General features: G+C 36.7%; 1 protein-coding gene across 3 annotated transcripts in view; it reads left to right on the forward strand.

Annotated features, from left to right (window-relative positions):
• The window catches only part of LOC135162349 (homeobox protein homothorax), a 291410-nt gene extending 287613 nt beyond the window's left edge, over positions 1 to 3797 (forward strand). For all 3 annotated transcript variants that reach the window (XM_064120707.1, XM_064120709.1, XM_064120708.1), the window contains one exon: positions 75 to 3797. The gene's annotated coding sequence lies outside the window, so the exon portion shown is untranslated. The remainder of the gene's footprint in view (positions 1 to 74) is intronic.
• The last annotated feature ends 5065 nt before the right edge of the window (positions 3798 to 8862 follow it).

An 8862-nucleotide genomic window follows, 5' to 3' on the forward strand; every position in this document is an offset into this window, starting at 1 on the left:
CTTAAAATTAATCGCGCGTCTCGCTTTCAATTTCCTCCAATTAACCTGAACCCGGCAATTTTCACCTGTTCCAGCTAAAAGCCTAGACAAATGGTGCAGTATAACCTGCGGCTGAAGGTGTCCACGGACCCCACGAGCCCTGAAAGATCCTAAAAATAAAAAGGAGCATCCACAGATCTCGCAGAAACGACACACGTCTCGGACCTGGAGTATATCCATCCCGAGAACTCGCGGAAAAATCGCGAATGAATCTCCAGTCCCGGAAGTGGTGATGGCCAGTGTCCCTCCCCGCTCCAGTGACTCGAACGCCCGTCCTTTCAGCGTGATGATGCACTCAACGACCCAATGAAAACCCCGTGAACCCCTAAAAAGCTTAATAACGAGCAAGAGCGAGAAAAAAAAATCATCGAGGAGAGAAAAATTCAAAAACGCGGCCAAAGGATTTTGACAGGAAAGTGAAAGGAAAAAATGTATATTTGCTCGTTGGAACGAAAAAGAAATCGAGAACTAAAAAGAATAAATAAAAAAATAAATTCATGTGATTGTTCTTTGTACAAATATTGCGGTGTAATATTGTAGTGATTGAGATATAAATGTTAAATTTTAATACAATCGCAATCGACGAAAAAATAAACGAGAGAGGGACTATGTAATTGAAATATAGTGATAGTTAAATTAGCGGGCATGTACATTACCTGGTGTTCCGCAAGACATTAAATATGAGAAAAGTCTGCGCTCAGTGACTTTAATAATTCGAAACCCCTTGAAAAGGGTTGAGGATACTTTTGCAGAATAAAGTGATGAATTTATAAAAATTTCATCAGTCGAAATCAATGGATTTAAATCAATTGCGAGTATAAAAATTCAGTTTGTGTGTGACCAGATACCCGCAGGCGTCGACATTTTCTCGACTTAGGAGACATTAAAAATTTGTACAGTTCTTAATTATTATTAAATTTAAATTTAATAAAACCAACCGAAGTAATGAAGGAATACATGTATAATAGTCTCCTCACTGTCATTCGCCATTTGAATTCATCAACAGGATTCAGTTTAGTGACTCAATAGTCAGTAAATCAACAGTCGTGACCAGTTAAGGATTGGTATTCTGAATTTGTTCATTGATTTGCGAAAAATTGGGGAGATATGACAGTGAGGGAAGCACAGACGGGCGAACAGAGGCTACCACTCGTCCTAGTAATAATTAAAAATTAATAATAACAATTTACTATAATATATTGTGTATAAATAGGTAATTGAAAATTGAGAAAGGGATGATTTTTTTCGGAAAAAATGGGGAGAAAAAATAATGGAAAACATTATAATGGGAAGAAGCGTGAGAGATTTCAACGGTGCGAATGGATGAGAAAGTGAGAGATTAATGAAAATTATTTGGGAGTTTTTTTTTCTCGTGTGGACAAGACTAATACAAGAGCGAGTGGAAAGAAAAAAACAGTGAAAACGTACAAAAAAAATGACAGGTAAAATTTTAATCCGGATGAAGGACGAGATTGGAGAGACGGGAAAGGCAATGTATCATAACTAAATAGGTATATTCGAATTTTTAGATAATTAGGGCCTGAAAGTATTTCGTTGACATCCCTCTCGTTCGAACTTTTTTTAAAAATTCATTCGACGAAATTTTTTTTTCTCCAGTTACAGACGTCCACATCCCACCTTCGACTGAATCCGTTCCTTCTTCCATGATTTTTTAATACACATGATAATTATTTGTCATTGTTTCGTCCCTTTATTCACTCCCCTCTCCTCCCAACACTCCCACGAAAGGGTAATTATATATTTCTATATCGAGGTAATTATCGCGCGCGCGTCCTTCATATACGTAAAAGACAATTTAACGGAGGGATTATCACAGAAATGATATTATTGTTGAATTGAAACACTTGAATCTTCGATTGAAACTTAGTTATTTACATGAAACATACGTGGGAAGGATATATCAATGACGAGACATTCTTCATTTTTCTTATGGGATATGAGGAAGCACAATCACTCTGGATATACGAGAAGAAATTAAATACAGGTAAATGCATACGTGAAAATGTATTTTTAGAATTTCCAGTGAGTGAAGGATTCATCAGACATGAAATGTTAATTCTGTCGAGTGATAACAAAAATTAATAGAAAGACTAATTTTTTGACGCGTAGAATGTCCGCAGGACTGTGGTATGTCCGGTGAAATGTTAGTAGACATTTCATTCGTCCACTCGTCGTCGATATGAACCACTAGTTGCGGTCTTTTTCATCGATAAGGATGTACAAATATGTCCCTTCACTCATCTGATTAAACGTGAATTTTAAATGTTCAAAATCGACGGCTTTGGCTCATCGAGTTTTTATTCATAATCGACAGACATAATTTTTATTTACATCAGGATTTTTGTCCACTACTCGATACGTCAATCTTTCTGACATGTCTCGAGCCAGAGCCCATCGATGTCCTAGTATACTGAAACAAAAAGTTTAAACAAAATAAATAAAAACACCCACGTATACCGAAAGACTCAGGTGCAAATGTCTACCATTCATCATCTTGATTAACTGGCGTTAGAATCGTCTGTTTCGTGTCTCTCGATTTGCATTGAAAAAATATTTACCAATCAGCGAGATGTTTTTCCCACAGAACAAATTAATAGATCAATAAAAATTACTAATTATTCAATTCATATTCAATTTTCCATTTTTTCTGTAAAGAGTTAAATTTTCCTTTTCTTTTTGGAGATTCTCCCTTTTTTGCATTCATTGACCAACAAGTACTGATGAAATTTCCCGGATCAATCGTCCCCACCTTTATCACGTGAATCGATAAATTTTTCATTTTAATGAAATTGTATTTGTTGATAAGTAGATTATTTAATTTTGTTGTAAAATCGATTCAACATGATAACGGGTGTGACGAAGCGTGACTCAAACATCTAGCTGATTATTTTGATATCATTAATCATGACTGGAACCAGTTACCGTTGCTGTAGCCAACAGTGATGTAAAATTATCATTCGTTTCGTGCATTGCGTTCCTATCAGAAATTTGCTAATCACGAATCAGGGACTGGGATAGTGCGTTAACAAGCGTGAGAACACGGTAGCATAATTTCGATAATTTAATCGAGATTATATTTTTATCGTTGAAATTTTTTTTCAATGTACAATGAGCACATGACGCGATTCGACGCATTGGCTGTTCGTTTATGAAATGAGTTCATTCGATTGAATCATCGCCTTAAAAAATGTATACGAAGTAACAGTTAAGGTATCTAAGTAATAATCGTGTTAGAGGATTTTAAATCTAAACAGATGATTGATGAATTAAATCCGAGTTTTTATGCGCCGCGATACGAGAAGAAATGATTTTAAAAATGATGAAAAAAAATAAACAGATGATTGGATGATACTGTTGTGCGTACGTGCGTGTGGGTGTGAATGTGTGAACAAGTGTTTCACTGCGAATGACTGATACTGTGAAGGGGAAGAATCTTGATGACAAAAAAAAATAGATAAAAACAAAACTGGAATAAATGAACTTGCTTGAGAGGGAGAGAGAGGATGATGAAACTTGAGAGAGTAATGTATAATAATTATTGTATAATTATGAATGATGATAATATGATTATGACGTTCATCATAATGATAAATGATAATGATAATGATGATGTATAATAAGCTAAAATTTATTGTATCGGTATGGAATCAGATTTTTTCCACTGTTTGCGCATTGATGACTATTGACACCTAAGTAAAGAATGGCAAATAAATTAAAGAAAAAAAATATTCAAAACATTTCTCATTGTGTTCTGCTTTGTAAATTTACCGAGGATACTTCTACTTGCCTGATGGGAGCAAAATAAAAATCAACCAAAATGCTAATAAACACGTGCATTATTTTTTCTGTGACATCACTCATTCGTTTTTTTCATTTTTTAATTTTTGAACATATCTGGAGAACGAACCATTTTAGGAGAATACGTCAAAAAACATTTTCTGTAACTGATGAAATTTCGCGTAACAAATGTCTTGCGACATTCTCTCCTAAAGTGAATGGGTGGCGAGATGATTGACATCAAAATTCTGATGTTTTCTGGTGTTTTCTTTTGTTAATTTCCCGAGGATGTTTCTACTTGTCTGATGGAAGCAAAATAAAAATCATCCATAACACCACTGTTTATATGTATTATTTTTTCCACAAAATCATTCATACATTTGTTTCCACTTTTTATTCTCATAGATATTTTTAAATAAAATAAAAAACATTTATCGTACAAATTCCTGCAGTACAAACAAAATTTCTTCATTGTCCTGAAGTCCATAGCTCCCGCAATAATGGCGACAAAGTAGAATTGTTATCAACGAAAATTTCGGTCCGAAAATATTGAAAAGAGCAACATTTTCCACGACAAAACCATGTAAAAAAAATCCAACGGCGCGATGAAAAAAAGGGCTCCAATGAAATAAACGGCAACAGCAACACGTTTCATGTCAGAAAATATCTTGTGTAGCTTTAGTGTGGGCGCAGGGAGTTTCAGAAGGGTGAGGAGGGAGGAGGGGAGGGGGTTGTTAGTGAGTCGTCGAATGGTTTCTGGTCTTTGTTATCCTCGTTTTGTGAAGTACCCCACCCTACGTATGTCCTAAAGGGTGTCAGAGGCTGTATAAAACGGGCATTTTGCTCGTACGAAACACGCAACATTCAACGAGAGATCCACCCAACTCCCCGGCACCTTCGTTCTCTGTCTCTTGTAACCGAGGGCTTGAAATATGATAGGTTTTGGTATAAAAGAGGGGTGGGCTGCATGGATAGAAGGTGCCAATTACCGTTGATGGGTATTCCATGGAAATGGATCTTGTTAGTTGTGCAAGTCGAGAATCAAGTCAAAAGACACCAATTATTTTGGACTGTTCCAGGGACTTTGGGCGTACAGATAACGATCATAAAAAATCATTATCAGTTTATTCGAATCAAATACAAATCAATGAAATCAAGGGAGAAGTAAAGATTTTGGGTAGAAAAATTTTTATCTGGAGACGATGTTCTAGAAATCTTGAGAAGAATCATCCAATGATTTTGGGAATCAGAATCTAAATTTTACATTGAAAAATATTGTTAAAGAACTTCATTTCAAAAATGTTTGTTATCAGAAAGATTTTCGGATGATGTTGTGCCAATTCTTCTGGATGTTTTCCAAAAATATTTGGCAGATAAAAATTTTTCAATTCGAGAATTCGTCGATTCGAATGTTGAGGAGGGAATGGATTATGAAAAATAATGGGGAACGACGAATAAGAGAAATCTGGTAGAAAGTGAGGAATCGATGAATATTATGTGGGATTTTATTTGTCATGAAAAGTCGATTGATACAAGAGAGGTGGACAAGACTGGTGAGAACGTACTGACAGTGACAGTTAGGTGAAATTTTAATATCGGTGAAGAACACGAATGGCGAGACGTAAAAGTCAATGTATCATAATTGAATAGACCTATTAAAATTCATAATTAATTAGGGCCTGAGTGCATTTCATTGACATCCCTCGTTCCATTTTTTATTCATTTATAGGATGAGGAATATTTTCTGCATTCTGAGCCGTCACAAATAGATATCTCAAAAAACTAAAAAACCCACGTAATACTCTCAGCGACGAAATTTCGCTAAAGAATTACAGGAAAGATCGGTGGTTTGCACAGAGAGAAATTTTCTAGAAAAATTCTACTAACGGAAAATAATCAGAGACCACTGGCTATAACAAATTCTAGTTAACTGTTGAGATAAAATTGCTCAGAACGTCTGGCAATTTTTGTATGAATTTCTCTTGAATAACAGCACTGGAATTTTTTCTTGGCTGTCAGTGCGGGTCCTTTTCTCCTGCGCGAGCAGTAGAATTTTTCAAAAAAATCTCTGACCCCGAAAGACCAGAGAGGGCTAAAAAACAAAGAGGGAAAACATTTTTTTCGAGTGAAAGACAGTAGTCGTCGTAAAATTGAACGTATCGTGGGAGAGAGGCGATATATCACGCGTACCCGATGCCTACTAGCAAACAATCTCGTAATGGCTTCGGGACTGAGACTGGTGGCGCAGTAATGAGATATTAGAGGCGGCACGAGGGAGTGGCCACTTTGGCAACAAGAGAAAGACAGTTGTAGTCTCACTTTGGTTTAATACACCACTGGTATATAAGGGTGTTACGGGAATACTGGGCCCGCGAGGGGTATTGCTTATCCTCATGGGACACCATTATAACGTTGCATTATTATGCCTCATTTTTCTCTCTCTCTTGTCCACAAAAAAGATCGGTGACAACGAAAATCAACAAATAGAATCTTTCCTCTTAAGAGATTTCCAACGGCCGAATTTCTGTAAAAAACTTGTTGATCATCATTATATCATGATCTGTATCAACTGTCATTATTCATCGCTTAACCAAAAATAATTTCAGACTATTACCGCACCAATTGATTATTCCCCGGTTATTTCCTCACTCAATTGCACAGTATCGATTATTGTAGATTAATTAATAATGAAAATAGAAAATTTGTTGACCCAAAAAGATCAGAAGACAAATTCTCCCGGAGACGATTTCTCCTTCAGATCTTCGGAAGACCATTTATTCTTACAATAAATCATTTATCCTCAAAAGTAGTCCCTGGAGGACTTTATCTCCTGGAGCTGCTTTTGGGCCCCCAAAAGCTCTTCGAAGCAATCTCACAGAGATTCCTCTGAAGATTTCCCAAGACCGATATTTTCCTATTCGGGAATTATCTCCACTGCACCTAAAAAATGTAAATGGTATAAAATAACCAGAAAATAATTAACAATTTCCTCAAAATATTTCAATAACTCAAAAATCATTATCATTATAATTCAAAAATTATTATTCAATCATTAGCCAACCGACGTTTCTCCGTCCGCCGACCATAGCCAACGGACGATGGCATGTCACCCTGACGGAGGAATGGCTGCACATCACAATTATCCATAGTACATAAAGCCCATGTACCTGGTGGTACATAAAGGAGTGAGACAGATACTGGAAATTTAAGGGTAAGACTTGGCTGAGCGCGGACAGGAGGGCTGTGCTCAAATGTGTCTGGATACGGACACTGGAGGAGAATCAAGTGAGAGTCAGGCTCTCCTCTCTGCACAACCCCACGAATGGACAAATGGGTGTCCCTGCATATGTAAAAGCACCGCTGTTCGGCTCACCCTCGACTGGCCATTTGTCAATGTCAAGGCGCGAGCGCAGTATCCATGGTTACTCCTGAGGGGGGGTGGGGGGTATATCCCCTCTACGCTTGTGAGCCGAGCGGAGCCGAGCCGAGCGAGGGGTGCCCCGCGCTACTGCCACCCCCTCGAACCACCCTCTGCTGTTCTTATAGCGAATTTCTCCCTTTTCCGCGGTGGAGTATGCGCACCTCGCGAAACGGAGGTTCCGCGTTTTCACGGGTTTGTATGGGGGCGCCTGAGGATAATGCTGAATTAAGGGATGAATCCAGAACATTCAGGGGAAGATTTTTTTTATTAAAAATTCATTTTTTATTTTTTAGGTATTTTTTAGGGGCAAACTGGGCATTGAAAAAAACGAGTGGATTAATCCCGGAATAAGTGGGACTTTCCAGTCGCTAGGGTAGGGCAAGAGGGGTGGTAAGTTTCTGACAGCAGTTTGTATGGCAGGAACACCAAATTTTGAACGTTACAGGGAATGTTAGTTGAAGGAGAAATTGAGTAACAGGCACTAGGATGCTGTGATTAATACTTTGTGAAAAACTTTCTATGAAATTTCTTTTTTTTTAAATATAGTATTTACAGTAGGAGAATTGGGAAAAATGAGAACTCATCGGTTGAAAAAAATTTAAGTTGCTGGAACTAATTTTTGTAAATTTTCGGAATTTTTTGGAAAATTTGGAAAGCAGTGAGAGATAAGTGCTAGAAAATTTGCAAATAAATAGAGGGAAAAATGTAGTAGAAATCTGGTAAATTTTAATATAAATTGTGATATTTCTGAGGAGTTTGATCAAATTTTGAGAGAAACAAGGAAAAAACAACGAATTTCTCCCAATAAAATTTCTATGCCACGCCGTCGCGTTTGCATCGAAATATTCTATTTCCTACAATTATAGACTAAATGACTGATTGAATTCTCAACGGGTCGATTCATAATTCATCCGAGATATTTCCATGAGCATAAATTACTGGAGATGAACGTCAGATTATCGGTTATCAATGAAATGATTTTACGAATTCAAGGAAACACGAGTTCATCAGCCCAGGAAGTGGAAATAGCCGGGAATTAGTCGGACCAGGTATTTAAAGGTAACTACAGCTATTAAATTTCCCCAATCATTAACTTCTCCTCATTGAAACATCGGCAGTTGAGTAACTATCATCCCCGGTAATTAAACGATTACCCACTGAAAAATTCAGCTGCTTTCTGATTATTTATTGGACTATCTCACGGTGACGCAACAAAAACAGCGGGAGATCCGGCTAAATTAAGCTTTCATGAACACACTATTTTGCGAAAAACTAATTAATTCCATTGAAATTCCATTATGATAGGCATTTTAATATATGTATCATCATTCATACGAGAATACATTACGACATGAAAATGCAATTATTTAAATATTGAATAATTATTCAAAAGTAATTGAGAACTTATTTTCATTTGGAATGGAAATGATCATGTGAATACTTCCGGAATAATGAGGATTGAAAATTAAAATGAAGCAGCGTAGGGAGAGGTTAAATTGAATTATTCAAGAGAAAGAAATGATTGATGTGAGAATAATTAAGAAGTAACATTACCGTAAGAACACGTTTTTTAAATATTTTCACATTTTCGAGGAATAGTTCAT

Source organism: Diachasmimorpha longicaudata, chromosome 5, assembly GCF_034640455.1.
Source record: "Diachasmimorpha longicaudata isolate KC_UGA_2023 chromosome 5, iyDiaLong2, whole genome shotgun sequence".
NCBI lineage: Eukaryota > Metazoa > Arthropoda > Insecta > Hymenoptera > Braconidae > Diachasmimorpha > Diachasmimorpha longicaudata.